The 19,070-nt window shown below is 41.0% G+C and overlaps 1 protein-coding gene across 11 annotated transcripts in view; it reads right to left on the bottom strand.

The window, feature by feature from the left end:
- The window catches only part of trv (trivet), a 79,381-nt gene that overhangs the window by 17,885 nt on the left and 42,426 nt on the right, over positions 1 to 19,070 (bottom strand). The gene's annotated exons all lie outside the window — the stretch shown is intronic.

Below are 19,070 nucleotides of genomic sequence, written 5' to 3'. Positions count from 1 at the left end.
TTTTGTGTCATAAAATATGCGCATCCTATAAAAAAAACCAAGTAAAATGTGCAGTAAAAAGAACAACAAAGAAGAAAAACTCTATAAGGCAATATATATTTCATTTCTTACACTTAATGCAGATTTATATGCCAGATTCTTAAAATAAATGAAGTTAACTGATAAATACAAAGATAGAGAGAGAGAGAGAGAACGAGGCCCATGGTTACTGTGAATCATTCAAATATTTGCTTAACATTATCCCCACCCACCTATTTGGATCAAGCTTTGTATGCACATCTCAAGCCTTGCATTATGGGGCAAATCTTCTTTACATGCACGATGCGGTGAGTGCACATATTCAAAGCCATTCGCTGTCATTCGCTGGCTGCGCAAATACAAATACAAAATAGTGAGATGCATCTACTCACACGCACACTAAGTTACACACACACATACACATAGAACGCAATCATTTATTATTATTTTTGTGTGCTTTGTCTCTTTGGCACAGAAAAAGTCGCGATGTTGCAGTCAACGTTATCGTTGTCCTTCGTACGCCTTTGTGCCAGCTCAGCTCTGAGTTGGAGCTGAGCTGAAAGCTCTCAGCCAAGTAAAAGCGACGACAACGACGACGACGACAACGACAACGACAACGGCGATGACTATATGTGGGGTGAATGGATGATGGGCAAAGGGGTTAAGGGCCAATCCTGTGGGTTTTTTTTGGGGGGTCGTTTTCATATACACACACGCACACAGACTGAATTCTTACCCTAAATAATTAGCACTATTCAGCTGGGGTATAACAACAACAACAACAGCAAGAACTACGGCAATGACGACGACGACGACGACGACATGGCGACGCTTTGCTGATGGGCGCGGCTTTGACTTGCCTGAGACTGCTGCATGTGTCCTTCGTCCTTCGTGCTTGTTTCTTCATTGCCTGCTGACTGGTGCACGTGCAGAAATTAACATTTCCGGTAATTTTGCGAAAATGAAAAGCAAAGCGAAAAATTAACGGCAGTATTACCGACTACGACTACGGCTACGACTCTGAGACTGAGACGAATGCTACTGGAAAAGCAGAAAGCAGAATGCGGAAAGCTTTTTGTGTTAAATAAATATTAAAAGGAATTTCCCCGAGCAGCAGAGGCTGAAACGAATGACTGGGATGTTGGTTTTTCGTTTCTTTTTTTTTTTTTTTTTTTTAAAAGAGAAACAAACCAAACGAGTAAACTGCTTCTTGTTCATGTGTGCCCCCTCTACAACAAACTGAGGTTCCCGTTCCTCCCCCTTTCCCATTTACTTTGGTTGTGTGCGTGAACACTTTTTATTTAATTGGAAATTGCGTATACGCCACCGGTAATGAGCCCATTGTGGAAGGTTGGCAGGCAGAAGCGCGGCTTAGTTGGGTTGGTGGTTGCCATTTGGTTCGACTCGAGTCCCTTGTCCCAAGTAGTTGCCATTATTGTAAATCAATCGTCAGCATCGTGCTCGGTTTATTGCTTTCGCCCTTTTTTGCACAACGTCAACGTCAAAGCCAAAAGAGGTGGCAATCGAGGCATACACGCAACATGCGAAAGACCCACAGACGGTCGGACAGGCAGACAGAACGATTCGACGACTGACTAACTGACTGAGTGACTGACTGACTTGCGGCCTATGTAATATTCATGAAATGAAACTCGCACGCGCCATTTCCATCTCTTCCTTACACATATGGCACATAGCAAAGGAAGAAAGAGACAGACAAACTAGACGGCCACTAATTGCAGCCAAAGGCTGCTTTAAATTTTCCACCGTGGAAAAAAAAGAATACAGGCAATGTAGATTGGCAGTGCGACAACTCCATGTGGGATTCGGCTTGGGTGTCATCATGTCAAGAGTTTGCCATCGGTAAACGTGGAGGGTGGGTAGTGATAGTATTTCGTACACTTCTGGTTCGTCTTGCTTCATGTCAACTCGTTGGCTGATTAAAACGGTGCGTATGTAATGAGTTAATTAAGTTTTTGCTATTCGTTTCGTTAGTGGCTCGTTGTCGTTGGCTTTCTCTTTGCCAACGTTGCCACTGTTGTTGTCGCTTCTGTTGTATCACACAAACACACTTATACACACACCACGTGCACATAAATTAATCATAAATCTTTACCGGTGTATATATGTATGTATACCAAGTAGAGGTACAAGTGTTTTGTATATTTACGGAGGACGCTTCTGTCTCGTCTGCGATGACTACAACAAAGCGAAGTGGAAACGAGTCGACTATCCAAGTCACAACGAGCCTACTACAACAAGCGGCTAAAGTGTGTCAGCAGTGTTGCCCTGCCACGCCCACTTGTATCTTTTGATTAAAGACGGAAACTACTCCCGGACTCTCTCTGTGTGCGTCTGTGTGTATGTATGTACTTTATCCTCTCTCTACCTCTATTTTGTTGGTTTTAGTTGTTGTAAATTTTATGTTATCCGTTTTCATTGTTTGTATGCCTTTATTTATGTGCCGGCCCCGGTCTAGTATTAGTGTGTCTTCTTGTCTGAGTTTGTGTGTGTGTGTGTGTTTGTGTTCTGATTTGCCGTTGTTATTTATGCGTTTGTGCTAAACCTTATTTCCTGTTTGCCTTACATAAGCTGCAACGCTTAATTACACTCATTTTACCTAACTTCTACCCACCAAACAGGTGACGATGATATAAGCAACTAAACTTTGTTTATATATGTACATATATCTACATGGGCAAGGGAAAGAAAACTAAAGTAAAGCAACTTTTCGATTTCAGGGGAATTCCTTTCAGTGATTGAACTACAAAAACAACAAAGGCTATGGTTTAAATCTAAATATTTCAATCGATTCGGGATTCGTATCTATCTACATAATTGATGGGGGCATGCAGTCAAAATAAGGCCAATGGAAAATCGAAATATATATACATATATATGAGTTTAAATGTAAGTTTGAAATGTTTTCCCATCGATATTTAGGACTAAATTATGAACTAGCTAATATGCAATTGAATTGCATTTATAATAACGCTTTTATGACTGTGTGTGTGTCTCTCTCTCTCTGACCATTGACCCCGACCACAGGACGTATGCGTAATGGCAATTATGAACTCAATCTCTCTATTTCTCTCCCTCGCACCCACTCTGACTAAATAGCACTGCATTAAGGCTAAAAGCGTTTAGCGGCCAGTCGGAAAAACCACCAGCTGACCGACTGCTGGGACTGCCCGCTGTCGTATGAAAGCCCAAAACAAGCAAAACAATTTGACGCCAACAACCGCAAAACGTGCAGAGCAAAAGCGTTGGACCCAAACCCCAAAACCGAAAACCCAAACTCAAACTCGAACCCAAAACTGACATCTACTCGTAGCAACCAAACCGGAACCCGCCCACAGTTTAACCCGAAAAAATTGATGAATATGTAAGCAAATATACAAGACTAACACGCAGCAGGGGCCTTGTCCATATATACTATATGAAAAAAAAGGGATCAAAGTCCTGAGGCGCGTTAATTTTTCTAGACGTCAGCAAGAAAAAATAACGTAGTCCTAACAGACACACACACACACACATACACAGACACAAGAAGGAGCCACAAATTATATTGAAATGTTAATAATCCAGTTGCTTAGACGTGCTGAGCCTGAGCCACCACAAGGAAAGCAAAAAAAAGGACAACTTAACTGTAAAAGGATATTTACATGGAGATTTGTATGCCGCTGACTTATGACTTTGATCAATGCCGAGCACCCAATCAATTGGGTCCGCATTCCCTTCAACTGGCCCAACCACATTTATGTGCTTTTGAGAGTCACTTATGCCCACAATTTGGCAATGCGGTTATCTTGGGGATATTCTTCTGTCGATTCTCCTTTTGATATATGACACACACACTTACAACCACAATTTGCCTTTCTTTGACAGAGATATGGCATGTCATGGGTCCTGGCTTCGGTTTTGCAAATCTTTAAATTAAATTTTCTTAGCTCAAATCAGCGAGCATTATAAAGTATAATGTGCTTTTAATTTCATTCATTTGCATTCAGCGTTGGCCTCCTCTGCTAAATGAAACTAAAAAAATCTAATTAGCGTTGGCCAAAGCACGAGCATTGAGGCGACTAGCATCAACTTAAAGCAAACTTTCTACTTTAATTTCAACTTAATTACGCCCAGCCAAGTCCCCTACCATTCTTCCACGTCTTCTCTCTCTTTCTAGCTGTTTCTCTAATGCTGCAAAAACTGCAAATGCAGCAACTATTTGTTCCTGTTTGTTCGTAAAACTGAAAGCCAATCGACTCCAAGTGACTCTCTGTCGACTAATGAAACTGCAGTCACTTTAACGAATTTCAACTTTACTATTAGTTCGAAAAGTCAGTCATCCTCGTCGTTGTCGCTATTAGAGCACCAGCAGCCGCCTGGTTCATGATAATGCTAATGTTTAATGTTGATTTTCTCTCTCTTTTGTGAAAAGATGACTGGAGACAGCAGACACCAACAGCAACACGAATAGCAGCAACCATTTCCGCAAGTGTGCGTGGGACTAAAGTTCCTACTTAACTGTGTGGTAGTCTTGACATTTTCAACCATTTCTCCCCATCCATCCCCTATCCATCCACCTATATATCTATATTGTTGTTGCTGCTGGAGGCAACAACCTCTATTTTGTTTCGGTTGCCGTCGGCATCGTCTTCCCGTTGCCTCACCCACGTCAAGTAGTCGCGTCGCTCTAATCAAATGAAATTTTCATTGTGTTGTGTCGAGCTTTGGCGATACGCTACCTTTTCGTGCTTCTTTGCCGCAAAAACTTTTAGATTATTGTACGACTATATTGCACTACTATTCCTAGCTCCTTTACAATCTGAGTGTGTTTGTGTGCGTGTGCGCCATTCTCTTGTGAGTGTGTGTGTTTGTGTGTGTGTTGCCGGCGTCGTTGTTCCCGTCTCTGTCCCATTTCACGTTTCGCCTGTCTAACGTGTAAAACAATGACTCATTAAGACTCATCTAAATTCTAATGAGATTCAGTAACTATTAAAAACAAAACATGACAGAGGCAACAGCAGCAGCAGTAACAAACACAACAACAACAACAGCAGCAGCAGCAAGAACAACATCAGCAAATGCGGCAAAGGGTTGCTGTTGGTGCCCTGGGCAATATCCACACTCACATTCCCTTTTCGCATCCCTTGACTTGCTCCTTATCACCCCAAACCCTTCACAACAAAAAGGGCTTGGGTCACATTTTGTGCTGATTTTGCTTTTGCTTTTAGTTATAAAGTCTCTTAAAGTCTCTCTCTTGGCCCGAAAAAAAAATTTAAGTCATTTGTATGCAAGTCGTCTGCCCTGTCTTTAAACAAATGTCAATAATTTGATTTAAATTTGGCACAGTAAAGGATAAAGAGCAAGAAAGTGAGATAGAGATAGAGTAAGAGTGGGACCTTTGCTTATAATACAATCAGAACCTCACACGTTGCCTGCCTTTCTGGCCCATCCCCTTTTAGCCACAATGGCCCTTATTCTAGTTGCTGATCGCGTGCAAATTTCGCATTTAAATGCCAGTCATAGAAGCTTGTTTTCCAATTTTGTACGATTGAGGATGGGTAAAGTATGGTAGAGAAGTACAGGTTCGGCTTAGTTTGGTTGCCATTTGCATTTACTGTGTTGACAATTGTGTGAAAAGACAATGCAGTGGCAACAACAACATCATCAACAAAGGCAGGAACCGAGATGAAGACGGAGGAGACAACAAATTTGCGTAACAGAAATCGAAAAGAGGCCGCCCCAAAACCGGCGCACAGGCGGAACCCAAAGAATGCATTCAAAAGTTTTCCCAAGGCGAGCAAACGAACATGTTGGCTTATAAATTAGAAAGCACACAAATACACGCACAACTTCACATACAGACACACACACATGAGCACATGGAAAATGAAATGGAAATAGCGTTTGTTTGTCCAGGGCCGGAAAGCACTCAAGAATCTAACTCGATAAATGATTTTCTTTTTATTCTATTCTGAGAGGAAAGTTGTCTAAAGTTGCCTCTTTTGCAATCACAAGTTATTATTCGTCCTTTAGGCTTTTCTTTCAGTGCATTCGATCAACTCTCTCTAACTGAACATTTAAGCAAACCAGTTGTTGTTGTTGTTAATGACGGCAAGGAAGTTGGATTGGGTGGGTAACACATGTTAAAAGTAAAAAACGCATAGGGAAAATCCATTTTTACAAGCAACTATATACTCCCTCCCTCTTATTCCCGCCCATTCCATCCAATAGCGACACATGCAATCTGCATATTTGTCGGGCGCCACGAAATGTAAAGCAAGTAAAAACCTGGGTCAAATTGCGGTTACCGTTTTTATTCTCCATTTTCCATGCTTGTCATCTTTTTCTATTCCAATTATTGTCTCTGTTGCTCTCGCTCTCACTGTCGTGGGCGTATGTAACTGTAGGTGTTGATATATCCCAACACTTACAAACACATGAAAATGTAGGTAGTAGGTACATATATGTAGTTCCATTCGTGAAACTACTAAAGCGTTGCTATTGTTTTTCCTCTCTCTCTCTCTCTCTTCTTTCGTAATGTTACCGGTCCGTGTCATGACTTGTACATATGCGTTGTTAAAAGGGGCAGAGGGAATGCTCCTGGGCATTGGCTAGCTAATTGTAAAGAGTTTGGGTTAACTTTTTTTGTGTTTGGTAATTCCAACAGTGACTTCATTTACCTTCACACGTTTACAGCTAATTAATTTGAATGCCAAACAGAGGTATGAGATGGAATGGCCAACCGAAATTCCAAAAGTTCTAAGAACTGGTAAACTCTATATGTGTTTAGGTTAGGTCATTGTTCCCAAGTCTAGCCATATTTTGGTTTTGAAATTCTATTGAATATTCTGTCTCTCTCTAGAATCTGTCCACATGGGAACACTCAGCATCAATTGGCAAAAAATAACGCGAACACAAAATTTAAAACTGAATGGATTGTTGAAACAGCAGCAACCTTCGCAGTATTTCCCAGTTTGTTGCTCCTCCTAGCTTCTCTTGTTCTATCGTCTTTATTGTGCATTCTGTTAACGGGCAGTTTGTCCAACCTCTTTTAACTTTTCCCCCAACATTTACTTTTTGTTTTTGTATTTTACTCATTGTTTTTGACTGGGTATATAAAATACCCTAAAATGTATGCTATAGAAATTTATATAACGTATACGCAGAGTGATTACTTGCTATTACAAAAATGATCGTAAGGAAATAATTTTTAAAAATAATTAAGTGAATAATTTTGGATAAAGAAGTGTTTATGAAACTAACCAAATTAAAAATTTTACATTTGGATAGCATAGACTATTTATTTATTGTCTTGTTATTAAAATATCTTCAAACATTATTAAAAAATATTTTTCTGTTGCCCAAGTAGAGTTTTTTAAACCATTGTTGGGTATTTTACGTTCGAAATTGTTGCCGACTTTTTTGTATGGTTTACCAGACTCTTTTTTTGTTTCTGGCTATTTTTACTTTTCCAGCCGCGCAGCTGCTGCACTTTATTTCAGTCAGTTGTTTTATATGTCCTTTTTTTCTAGATTTCTTTTCTCCTGTTTTTGTTGGGGTAGTAGATGGGCTTGGAAGGGGTGAAAGAGACGAGGCAAGTGGCTTGTTTTTGCCATGTCCTCGTCTGTGTCGGTGTTGGTTTGTGTGTCTATGTTAGTATTTATGTGAGTGTGAGTGTGTGTGTTTGTGTGCTGCTGGTGCTGTATGCACCGCGCTTTTGTGTGCAAGTGTGGTCATTTAATTTCGATTTGTGTTTTAGATTGTTTTGCGTTGCATTTGTTGATTTTTGCCATTTAAATAGAAATTTTTATTTTGTACACGTTTTTGGCCACGGCCGGAGCGTAGCGTCGACTTTTTGTGCTTTCTTTTTTGTTAGCTTCTCCCTCTTTTACTTTTGTTTGATTCTTTGCTTTTTTATTAACGCATGTCTATGGGGCATGACCAGCGCCAGGCTGGCAAATTGGATTTCACTTTTTACTTTTTTTCTTTCATTTCGTACATTTGAAACTGACGAGCAGCTGACTGTGGCGAGGGGTGGATGGGGATGGATGAGGGCATAAAATATATGCAGTTGTTGGCCACCGTTTCTATTGGCTACACGCATTCATAAGAGCGGAAATTTAATCTATGCCGCAGTTGTATTTCCATTTTTTTGTTTTCTTTTTGCTTTTTTGTCAATTTAAAGCTGCCGGCAAATGCTATCAACTCGAAATGTTAGTTAAATATTTAAATTGGCGCAGAGCTAATGAAATAAAGCCAATGCGAAAGCGATGCGAGGCCAGCTCCCAAGTGATTTGGCTTGGTTTCAGTTGGGTTGGCTGGTGGGAGGGTTGGTTGTTTGGTTGGTGGGTTGCCAGCAATGTTGGCCATGCTATTTTTGTCATTTAACAAAATGCTTTACGCTGCCACATCCACTGGAGGGTGGGTAAAACACAATCGCAGAAGGGAGTTAGTCATGGGGATGGCACAGAAATAATACAGAAGGGATGAAATTTGAGATCCAAAAAGCCAAAAGACAGTGGTACAATAATATATATAATTTCTGCAACAATATTTGTGAATGAGTAGAAAAGAATCGTTATCTTTAAATCTTTTCTTAGGATAAGTGAATTTACATAATCTTTTCATTAATTTGCTAATATAGCTAAAGTTTTTTAAACTTTTATAGAAGTCCCTTTTGAAGCAAGCAAAGTTGTTATTTTATTTTTGTTAAATTTTTTACGTCAATTTTAAATCTAACTCGAACAGTTATAAATTGTTTTAGTTGTTGCTTTACAATTATATGTATATATAAACATTTTCTTCCACAATTTGGCATCGTTTAACCAATGTAAGTGAAGTTGGGTGGTTTTTGGCATGCGGCACACGTAGCATCTTGCTTTAAATGCTTAAATATAAGCAAGTACGCCAAAAAAGTATTCATCAACAAGAACGACAACAACAAACTAAAAACAATTCAGTATATATACACATACACATACACACATACTTTAATATATATACATATAAAATTGGCATAAATAAGTAAAAGCGGCTGCGGCGGCTTTAGTCTACGTCTCCGTTTTGCCATATTGCCCATATAGCTTTTCCTTTTGCTTGGGGTGTGCGTGTGTGTGTGTGCGAATGTCAGTGTGTTTGTATATTTACTCAACTCGTATACCCAAAGCGCACTTGAGTGTGTATCATCATCAACATCAGCTGCTCTTCAGCCCGACCAGAATCAGAACCAGGACCAGGACCACGACCAGGACCCAAACCAAGACCAAGAGCAGGGACAAGTCACAACTACCGTTCAAGTTGTAGAGAGTGCCGAGTGCTCCGGCTTCCCGCAAGCGCTAAAGATACAAAGCTTCAGATACAACCAGACGAGTCGACTGTGTGCGTGTTTATATATGTATGTATGCGGTGCGAGTGTGTTTGTGTGCATATACATGACCACTACAGTGACAGTATCTTTGGATGCTTAACAGCATTACAAGCTGACTTATGAAAGAGTCGGGAGCCCCACTCTTCTCTCCCCAACACAAAGCCGCTTCAGCATGCAGTTCGACTTGACTTTTACGTATCGTCAAGTACTTTTCTGGTTTTGCCCACTCGAGGGACATTTGTCAGTCAAGAGACAAATTTAATTTTTGCTATTTTTCGTACAAAGCCAGCGAAAGAGACGAAGAAACCAAGAGGAAAAAGTGGGGAACCTCCACGAGGTCTGCGTTTAGATATGAATTGCAATGAAAGTCATAGGCGTCATGTGTGACGAGCAAACGAGACTGACTCCCTGACTGCCTGTGTCCGTATTCTATGCCCTCCTGTCCCCTCTTCTGTGAAGTCCTGTGGCCTGTTCTATTCTGTGTGTAGGGCTGGTGCCTTCAGTGGGTAAGCTCGTTTTTAATATGCCGCCAGGCAGCGGGCGATACACACACGCAGTATGCGTAATTTTATTACAGACCGATGCAATGAATGGTTCGCAACTATTTTTGGCATGCCTTTGTCTGTGAAATGGGTACAGAATTCATTTCGCATTGCAATTGCCGTTCAGAGAGCAATTAGCTGAAATTATTGTTGCTACGTGTGCGTCGACACTTGAGTTAAGGGGCCATGAAAGGCGAAAAGGGCTGCCATTATTTAGCCACCAACAGCAAAAAGAAATAAAAACAGAAATGAGAGAAATAAAATGCTGATTTGCGGTCTGCCCACTGCTGTCGATGAAAACTAACCTCCCACAATTCACAATAATTTACTAAAGCCAAAAAAGCATCCCCCAATGAAGCAATTGGGAAACCGAAGGCAACTCCAAAAGAAACGAAATTATGCCAAAACAAATCAAGCAAATGAAAATAACACAGCCACAAAATCAAGGCAAAGCACACGCAGAGCCAGGCACAGCGGTAGATTCAGATTGACGGCAGCCAGGAGCAGTGTGTGTGTGTGTGTGAGTAGGCGTAGGGGTGGGCGGTAGCGGAGCAAGTGCGTTGGGGTGCCACAAATGCTGTGCTTAATAGGCATCAGCTGGGTATTAAGTTGTTTTTTGTCGTTGTCTACGCTGCGTCTTGGCAGCATGACAACCTTTTATTTTCACTTTCTTTTTTTTTTCTCTTGCGCTATTGTTATTTTTGTTGTTGTGCCTGTCTGCCTTATTTTTTTTTCGGTCCGCTTATATTCAACTAACAATTTGCGGAATGCCATTAGATGACGCCCTCACTCGAAATTATCTCTGTCTTGAAGTTTTCATTGAATGCTGGACCAAGTGAGATGAGAGCTGATTCAATTACATCAACTTTAGTTAAACTTATGCAAGCCAACGAGATCCAAACGAAAAAGAAATATTAAGCTTAAATATGATTTAATGACTTAAATCGATATTTAATTTGAAGTTTTTTGTTTTTATTAAAATAGAAGAACTTGATGAAATTTTCTAACTAGCTTAGCATTTACTTATTTAATCATTCTGCTTCGATACAAGTCCGTGAATATGAAAGAGCGAATCAATTCTCCAATCTCTTCTCATGGGTCTATTTGGTTTAATTGAAATTTCTACCAATATTGTTGCATGGAATTTTTAAATTGGATTCTCCCAAAAGTGTCACATTAATTTAAATTTGGTTGATTAAATAATAAACTGCGTACTATTCTTTAATCGCATTCATTGGTTAAAATTAATCATTAAACATCGATATTTGTCATATTTTCTATTAAATTTATCATTTTCGGATTAATACTTTTATCAGTTTTCGTGAATAAAGAGTTCTACAGAAATTCTCTTTATGAACGGTCAACTTAATAATATTTTAAACCGATTGTCGATTTATTATAGCATTCAACAATTGGCAGTATTAAGATATTGTATACTTTGTTGCTGCATGTTAAACACATTTGGTTTTCAACCGCGAGAACGTAATTGTTCACAAATACCACATGCTGCCAAATTATATTCAAAACTTTTACTTTTACTTTGTATCGGGCCTTCAAATATGCCACAAACTGTTGTAAAATTGAAACACAAATAAAAATGAAAAAAAAAACTAACGACTGCAACAACAAAAAAATTAAAAATTAATAGCAAACTAGCGAGTGCCAATAGAAACCAACAGCAACTGCAAAACAAAAACTAACCAACTAACACAAAGTGTAAAAAACTATTGAGTGCTTCAGATCCTCCCCTCCCCACTACTTTACCACAATCCCTTTAGCCTACTCTCTTATACCCATACCCATACCCATACCCATACCCAACCCTCCAGAGTCACCACCAACAAAAATTTCTAATTTAAAAGTTTTACCCCCCAACCGCCATCGAGCAACAACAGCAACAAACAGGCTAAAAAACACATTCACAACATTCATACACACACACTCACACAGAAGACAAAGCCAAAAAAAAAAAAAAATGAAAAGAGGGAAGAAAAAAGGAAAACAGCCGAAGCTGGAAAATAGAAAATAGCAACAAAGACGGGCGGCAAATAAAAACGCAACACACTGATAATGCAATTCCCTCCCAGAAAGAAAGTGGAGAAAGCAACTTGGCCAGCTGCAATTTTGTTGCTGCCATCGTCCTTCGTCCTGCATTCCCCTTTATCGTCATAGTCGTCGTCGTCGTCGTTGTTGTCGTCATCGTCGTGGTAGTAGGCGTTGTGTTGTTTTTGGCCACATCGTTAGCAAAGCGCATCGGCAACATTTCGTCAGCTTCCGCCAGGCTAGGCAGGCCAGGCCAGGCCAAGCAGCCAGCCAGCCAGTGAGGCATCTAGCTAGCCGGCGGTTGGAGGAGCCGCGTCATGCGCGTTGGCACTGCGTGGGTTGCAATCGTCAACCCGCTGGTGTCCCATCTCCTCCTCCACCATCGCCTGCATCTCTTAGCATTTTCTGTGAATGGAGGCAGTGAAAGGGTTGGAGCTAAGCTCGTCTACACTTCTTCACTCGTCGTCATCGTCGTTTGGCAATCGTTGGTTGCAACTATTTTTATATGCTGGCCCAGTCTCGTTTACTAACCCCCTCTTTTCTCCCCATATGCAATTCACGTCTGTGCCTCTGTCCCTACGACTCGAGGTTTTTTTTGGGGGCGTTTGTCATTGTGCATTACTTTTAGCATGCCACGCGGAGTATCCTATGAGGGCAACAATGTAGACGTTGCCATACCCTATTTCGGCTGCACCCATCTCTGGCATATTGTTGTAATTTGCTTGTTGTTGTTCGGTTCGTTGGCTTTGCCGGTTTTAGGGCGCATCGTATGAGGTTTTCCTTTTTTTGGTCTTTTTTTTTTTTTTCATCTTTTCTGTTTTCTCTTACAATTTTTACGATGATGTTCATATTCGAATCATGTGCTCTTTCCTCACACTCCCAAGCATGAGTGAATGTGAGTGTGTATCTGTGTGTGTGTGTGTTGCTTGCAAATCGAATTATATTTGCTGCCACAAAGTAGACAACAGACAAGACCACATTTCAATGCCTGCAGCTGGTTTGCTCCTTACTTCCTTTCTTCTTAGCCCCTCTTATGCCCACTCTCTCCCTCTTTCCCTCTCTCTCAGTCTATTCTTCATTGGTTTGGCTGCATTTTGGGGGGCATTGTTGTTATTGAGCTGCCTTTGGCCTTCGGCCTTTGGCTTTATGCACTTTGACCAACACTTTGGCTTTGGCTTGCGGTGCTTTTATGTCGTATCACAAAAATTACCTTTCACCCAAAAATTGGCTGCCAAAAAGTAAGCAACTCATACAATATTTTATGGCCAACCAGCTGCTAGCTGTGTGTGTGTCACTGTGTGTGTGTCGGTGTATAAAAGTCGAGGACCATATTTAAGACCCAGCCTCATATTTCGTATTTTACTCATTTTTCCATACCCTTGCCAGAGGCATAATAATTTTACTGAGATCTTTTCAACACAACAGAAAGCTAACACCCTAATCCAAGTCACAGAACGAAGGTTGAGCACATATATTGTACTCTAAGCAAACTTGTAGCAAAGTTTTAAAGGTTGTGTAAAGGGTATGTAAAGAAAAAAGTGCTTAAGGATTTATTTAAGACTCCAAATCCTGAAAATATTATAGGCATGATTCTGTGTTTTTGCAGAAAACTTAATATTATTAGAAAGACGTTTAAACAAACTTTATATAGACTTTATTGGTTAGAAATTTGAAAGGCCAATCTAATTTTAATTGAACTGCTTTCTATATGAAAACATTTGTCCTAACAAACTAAGAACAATTGCAGATTGCATTTTCCCAGTGTAATTGATGGTCAGAATTTTAAAAAGTGTATATAAAATTCGTTGTTTCATATTTGTCATAAATAAATATACATTTTTTGTGTGTGTTGTGTTTTGACAATTTTTAATATGCATTGTATTTTGTTGTGTATAATGTTGACATTTCGACGCGCTAATAAACATAATTTGCTCATAAAACACATTTTATTGCCGAAGATCCTTTATCCGGCCGATGGAATCTGCCATCATTTATGACTGACTGTGAGTGCAGGAGGGGGCAGTGAGGCGTGGGGCGAGAGTGTGTTGATGGCGGTAAGTATTTGTTCAGCTCCGGTGAGTTAATGTCAACTTCTCTTGCAGAAATGAGCACAGTTAATTTTTCGAGTACCACTTGAGTGGTCCCAACATCAAATTGAATGATGTATGATTAACTGAGATATGTACATATATGGAACAATCTTTACTATGTACGTGCATCGGTTAGAAAAGGAGTTCATTGAACTATTGAATACAGCCCTATAGATAGACAACTCTCGTTGGCTTCTCTGCATCTCGGATTCTCGTTGTGCACATGTAATTTAACCACATTTGCCATACTCATATTGCATAAATAATTAAGCAGCGAGATGGGTTACCCCCCCACAATGCCTGACACATGCCAACTCACCTGAAGCCTTCCCCACTGTTGGCCAATCAACTAAAAATCACATTTTCTCATTTTGCAGACACACACACACACAAAAAGATATACATATACGCGCGCAGGCAACTTCCATTCTCTTTTATGATACAATTTTTTGCTTCATGGGAAAGAGCAAAACATTTTTAAATATTTATTAGCAACAGCTTACAAGCATCATCTTATTTGCTGTTTGCTTTCATCGGTGACTTCCTTTGCTCCCTATCCAGTGATAAGTAATTTCGTTATGGGCGAAAACATGCGACCGCCGACCCACAAAGGATACCCCCCATTTTCGAGATACGCCTTTCGGTCGTCCTCGTCTCCTCCTTCTTGTCGTAATTTGCTCGTTCTTCTCCCACTGGCTTGTTGATGCCATTATCTTATTCAGCATCCTTGTCATCTTATAAAGGATGCCTATTATAAATTAATTTTTGCCAGCCAGGACGACCCTGCTCTCGATTTCTTCGTCGTTCTTTTAGCCGTTCGTTTGTCTGCTCGCTCTCTGCACATCAGTTTTATAACACAGAGTGGGAGGACCCGCACCTAAATACCAAACATGTTGCTCCTGTTCAACGTCTGAGTGGTGTGTGTGTACGTGTGCGCCTTTTCTCTGGCTATATGACTATATAATTTTTTGATTTAAGGCTGCTGCTGCTGTCGCAATTTTTCAAAAAACACCCTTATGCTTTTATTTTTGTTATTCTTCGTGTGCCGTAAAAGTTGGCATACTTCTTCTTGTCCCTCCTTCTTCCAATCCGCCAAACCTTGCACATGTGTGACATTGATGCCCTTGCTAGCTGCGCTGTTTTATTGTTATCATTAAACTGTAACACCTCCCAAACGTTTCCCGCCAAAAAAAAGACTCCGTCGACATGTTCTCTCTGTATCAGAATCTCTCGTCAAATGTACCGTCTCTTGTTGTCTCTTGTTCTCGATGCGGGCTCCTTGAGGCGCCCTCAACAAGTTTGACATGAACCCCATACTACTGATCCCATTATGATTAAAAATTGTTTTGCCAGTCTTATCTTTTGCGGCGGGCTGCAATCATTAATGAAGCAAAAAGTAATTTCTGGCCTTGAGAATCGAGCAAAAGAGAAAATGCTTCTGCTCTCTACCCTCGGGTCATGATTAATTGGTGCGCCATATCCAAAATCCGAATCGCTTTCACAAGCTGGCGCCAAAGCGACAAATCAAAAGCAAAGTCAAAGCGCTGACGCTTTTCGGGTGTTAACTGCATTACATTCATCAACGCTTGCTAACCGCAACCAGAGAGAGGGGGATGTGGCACAGGGGCTGGCTGTGCGGCAAAGAGTTGCCGCTACACAACACAGCTGCATTGGAAATTCAAATAAAATTTACCACAGTTTCTCGTAACTTTGTCAACGATGCGAAACGTGAGAAAGGAGACGCTGCCATCTAGACGTCTTCAGTGCCTTCACAAGGATGAGGATGCGGATGAGGAGGGTGCCTGCCAACGATTCGTGGCAACGAATTGCAATTTGCAATTTTATGGCAGCACTGCGAAAAATAGAAACTGAAGAAGCAGCCACAGAAGCAGCCGCAATACAAAACAAACCAATTTAAATTTTCAACGGTGTTGCGGTGACTCTGTCGCCATTGCCATCGTCGTCGTCGTCGCCGCTGCCGCCGCCAGAAGCAAACATTGTGAACGGTAGCTGGAGCTAGCTGGATTGGGAGCTGGCGAAAAGGGCAACAAAGCGTAGCTGACAGCATCGAACCGAGTGCAGGGTAAGAAGACAGTGAAAGAGAGAGTCAGAGAGAAATTTACAATGACAATGAGAAAGTCGCTTACGGAATCGGTTAACGGTGAGTCGAGAGAGCGGTTGCTGATGTTGTTATTGTTGCTGTGAACCGCGGTCTGTGCGACTGGCCAGGCACTCAATCAATAAATTATGCTGCCACGGAATATACAAATCAACGGACATGGCCAAAGGGATGGGAATGGGAACGAGTAGCGACAACTCTTGTTTGCGCGGTCACGCGGCATCTGTGGAACAAAGGCCATTCCCGTCGGGACACCCCGCGAGCCGAGACCGAGACCCGAGAACGAAGCACAGACGGATGTGGCTTGTGGGTTTTCTGTGCGACCGCTGCCTCTGTTACCGCAGCTGCTGTTAGTCATTTTAGGAATGGGCTTGGGTTTCACTCGGTATAATGTTGACGATTTCCATGGCCATGGCATGACCAAGATAGCCCAGCCATAGAAGAAGGCATAGATTCTATACAACTACAGTAGCAGCAGGAGAATCGTCGGCAGCGACAGCAATGACAATGTCAAATGCGTTGGTTGCATTGTCCAAATGTGGCTGTTGGCCATCAAAGACAAAGGCAAAAAGAGCTGCTGCACATTGCTGGCAGTGCCCCGAAATTGCAAAATGGCTGCCAGGCCCAAAAAAGGGAACAGCCACGCTCACGCTGTTGACCCCAAGCTGACCTCGAGGGGAGAGCGCGCCTTAAAGCTGCTGCTGCCAGACAATGCCACAGCATCGATTTTCCAAAAAACAAACATTTGCATATACATACATACATATAATGTGTATTTGTGTATATAAAGTGTGTCTGTGTGTGTATGTCTGACATTTAAAATTTTTTGTATACAAAATATTGATCATGATTGACGATTGCAGAATATCTAAGGAATGGAGATGTGGGGATATGGATGCTGTACCCGCAGGCAAGCAAACACAATGCCGTGCCGTACCGTCTCCGTACTTTTTCATGCGGCCCTGGCCTCGCCTCGCATTGCCTGACAACCCCTCAGTTTGTTATGATGCGCCACCCAAAACATTTTATCTCTGACCGCAGCGCTTAAAAGTATGCAACGCTTTTGGCCAAATGCTTGCTTTTTATTTTCGTTCACCAGACCTTTTACGTTTTCCTCTTCCTCCCTCTCTCTCCCTCTCACTGTCACTCTTTCATGAGGGAAACAAGGACATATGTGAAGTTGGGATGCTGCGGTTGGGTTGCCTGCAGCTAAAGTGAAAATATATAAAAGGATCCGCCATATTTTTCTTTTTTGTTTTTTGATTGTTTTTGTTTTTTTTTTTTTTTTTGTTTTCTTTAATGTCGTGAACATTTGCCTTGTGTGGCTTTAACTTTTTTGAATAGCTCTTTCAGACTAGCATTCATCCCAAGACCAAGTGCTGAACCCAAAAGTCCATCTAGCTGGCATCATTGTGACTTTCACATGAAGTCCGACTAAGCGGAAGCTGTAGGTATTTAGCAACGCTTAAAGTTTAATGCTTGGTACAACAATTTTCATTCTTTCTGCTTTATACTCGAGTCAGTGTATACATGCATTGTGTGTATGTGTGAGACAGATTTTTTACTGCCTTCACTGTCGTCTGTTGTTCCTGTCCAGTCGCCTGCCTTGTTACCCACTCCAATTGAACCTAATCCGGCTGCTAAAGTATTAGCTACGTAGTTGTGTACTCATCCTGAGCGACCAAACTGCCTTATGCTGCTTTTGTTGTTTGCTGGCATTTAAGAAAAAAACAGAACAAGAAATTGACAAAAAAAAAAAAACAAAAGAATAAAGAGAAGAAGAACTAACGAGAATGCATAGCATTTGAAGTACCCTTTACTACAACAGAAACTGAATAGTTTATTTAACTATTTATAGATATTTCTTCAATGAACTTTATAATAATTTATCTGATAACCTTCAAACAGATTACAATACACCATTACGATTAATTGTTTAACTTTCTCTCTTTAGTATCATATGAGGGTCAACATTATTCTTGTGCAATTAGTGTAGAGATCCTTACCACAAAACTATAGTACCCTGTACAGTAGAAAGACAATAGAGCGAAAAATAGGAAAAAATAGAACGAAAGAAAAAATTGTTTGTAAAAAGTTTGTCCCTCCGTCAGAGAGGGTCTGTGTTTGAGATGAGTCGGAATCTGCAGCTTCTTGCCCTAACTACTCGTTATCGTTGAACGTCATACTGGAATGAACGAGCCATCACTTGGCGGGGCTTCTGAGAGGCATACTAATCTGTCGGCCACTCGGCTCTGTTGGCCTTTCTGTAAATTAAGTGCCCAGCTTTTAGTGTTCGGCAATCATACAACCGAATTGTCCTTTTCTCTCTTTCGCTCTCTGCCTCTTTCTGTACATATATACGTACAGATATATATATAGTTGAGATAAGCTGCATTCTATATAGCAGCACGGCAAAGTGGACAGCGAATGGACAGCCCGACAAAGACGCTAATGACAGCCAACAGCAATGAGTTTAATATCGTTGCTGGTTTTGTGTGTAAGCGGAGACAGGTAAAGCAATGTCAACATGGCGTATGATTGATTTTCAAGTCGTAAACTATAAAAGAGCGAGCGAAAGAGCTGTGAGCTCTGAACTGTGCATGAACTGAGTTCGACCAGATAAGTGCGGCTAATATTAAAGAGCGAATAAGCTTGGAAAATAATAAAAGTTATAAATCTTCTTGCATTGCCTGCGGACGATGGCAAGGGCAAGCAAAAGGACAACGACATGCTGCAATGTGGCGATAATAACAATTTATTGCACACGCACACAAAGCAAAATAAGCAGCAACGCATACACATACAGAGTCAACGCACACACAAGCAGAGTAGGACTTATGTGCCGAGTTGCCAAGTGGCCGGAAAATGCCGCGAGACACAAATGCAAC

Source organism: Drosophila tropicalis, unplaced genomic scaffold (assembly GCF_018151085.1).
Source record: "Drosophila tropicalis isolate 14030-0801.00 unplaced genomic scaffold, ASM1815108v1 contig_878, whole genome shotgun sequence".
NCBI lineage: Eukaryota > Metazoa > Arthropoda > Insecta > Diptera > Drosophilidae > Drosophila > Drosophila tropicalis.
The sequence above is the reverse complement of the archived record's forward strand: the minus strand, read 5'-3'. Positions and strand labels throughout refer to the sequence as shown.